This window comes from Drosophila miranda (genome assembly GCF_003369915.1).
Source record: "Drosophila miranda strain MSH22 chromosome Y unlocalized genomic scaffold, D.miranda_PacBio2.1 Contig_Y3_pilon, whole genome shotgun sequence".
Lineage (NCBI taxonomy): Eukaryota > Metazoa > Arthropoda > Insecta > Diptera > Drosophilidae > Drosophila > Drosophila miranda.
In genome coordinates this window covers 9,136,103-9,138,079 of record NW_022881625.1, presented here as the reverse complement: position 1 = coordinate 9,138,079, position 1,977 = coordinate 9,136,103, and the positions used below count along the sequence as shown (strand labels likewise).

At 42.0% G+C, this 1,977-nt stretch overlaps 1 long non-coding RNA gene across 1 annotated transcript; it reads right to left on the bottom strand.

Moving 5' to 3' along the window:
• Window positions 1-1,678, bottom strand: LOC117194797. Its single transcript, XR_004474926.1, has 3 exons — window positions 1,137-1,678; window positions 652-1,065; window positions 1-391 (listed from the first exon to the last, which is right to left on the bottom strand). It is a non-coding gene; the product is annotated as an uncharacterized LOC117194797 (long non-coding RNA).
• Between the last annotated feature and the right edge of the window lie 299 nt (window positions 1,679-1,977).

The window sequence follows — 1,977 nt, the reverse complement described above, 5'->3', positions numbered from 1 at the left end:
ACAGGATTCGAGAATATTCCAGGTTGGAAATTAAAATAATACTAATAATAATTAAAATAGAAGAATTATAACTAAATAGAAAAAAAAGAATTAAATGTGTATATAATAAAAAAACAGTATATGTATATAGGAGGTAGCCGCTAAACTGGCATACAAATTTAACAGAGCATTTATGACAACAACAAAAAAACCCATGGTTACTGTTCTTGCTATCTCTTCCGGCATGTGGATCTGCCCAACTGTTTCACCTCTCCCCCTCTTTCTTTCCTATACCTCTCCTTCTCTCACGCTCATGCATGCAATTTATTTAGAGTAAAGCAATATTCTTTCACTTACGTGCCATCCATCTCCAAAAGCGCTTTTGTCGAAGACGATCCGCTTGCTATAATTGCTGTAAATGTAATTTTATTGGGAGAGCACAACAACAAAAAGAGAAAAGAAGAGAAAGAACAAGGCGCGCAGAGGCTTTCGGGGACTGCTTTTTTTCTTTGCTTTTGAGCATTGATATTGTATTTCTATTCCCTTATGCCTTTCTTTTCTTTGGGCTCCACATAGGGCTAGCCCTTACGGTTTAAGGGAAAAGAAAAGCAAGACTGAATTAACGGCGCTACACTGCCGAAAGGGGAGCAAGGTATTTGTATTCGTACTCACTAAGACCTTGCCTATTGGCTCATGGGTATAATTTTGATCTGGGTTTTTATTTCCTCTACTTTTTTTTCACTAAGCCAGGTCGGCCGAGGGCAAGATATTTACGCAAAAAAACTTGGGGGCCAAAAAAAAATGTTCAATATTCCGCTTTTAGTTTCGCAGCTTCCCGGCGCCGACGATGCTGCTGATGCACTGAGTCGGACCCACAGCTGGAGCGGCGGACTCTCTGCCTTGCGCTTCTCTGCGCCAGCGGCGAATTCGATCGGTTCTTGTGCTTTTTTTTTTTTCGGGAGCGCAGTCTCTTCTCTTCCCTTTCTATGGCCAGCTGGTTGTGGCTGCGGCCGGCTCGGTCATCGATCCCAATTATCTTTTTCCGCTATTCTCCCTTGGAAATCTGCTTGGCACAACGTGCCAATTCTGTAATACAAGAAAACCCATGTTCCATTTAACACTACCTAGCGACACCTAAACCCCAATGTCCAACTTACCGCTATGTGGCGATTGGCACTCTTGTTATATTAACTTGCAAATGGCCGTCCGAAACAAAAAAAAGAGACCACTTTCGGATGCCTTGCCTCCGGCGTGGGGTCAGAATGGAACGCCCCCTTACTGGGGTGGCAAATTTCTTTTCGATTTCTTTATGGTATAATTTGAAAGCAACACGATTCTTTTGTTTGTCTTTTTTTCTTTGATTTAGCACTGGCGCGAGGTTTAGTTATGTTTTTCCGCTAATATTTCCTCTTTCCACCACAAACACTACCTTCTGAAGTGGGGCCCAAAATCGAAAAGAGCGACCGTAGCTGGACTTGCATTCACGAACCCTCCTAACAGCGAAAGTGCCAACCACCATTTCCCTCGAGTTAACATAACCGCGGCCGACTCTCTCCCGAGTCCGACCGTCTGCCCAAAAAGTACCCGTCGATCACGAGCAATAGGGGCGCTAAACGCAATTACGATATTCCCTGGATTTAAAATTTTTGATTAGTTTTTTTTTTTTTTCCGTTCTTTTATTTTTGTTGTTGTTGTAGTAATATTTTTGTAGCTGGTTCAAGCGTCACTACAGTCTGCTCCGCAGTGTTACTTTATTCCAAATGATTCTTATAATTTCATGTTGGGTTCAGCTAACCCGAAACATGCAATGCTTATGTCTATGTCTTATATTTATGTGTAAGTATATTGGTGTATGCATATTTGTATGAATGTACATGCAGAAGGCATATACATTGGAATGCTCATTTGACCACTTGGAATATATTGCCGACACTGCAGTTCTCACGCTGCAGGCCAGTCCATATATAAGGGACTGATCGTATTACGGCTCTTGAGTGT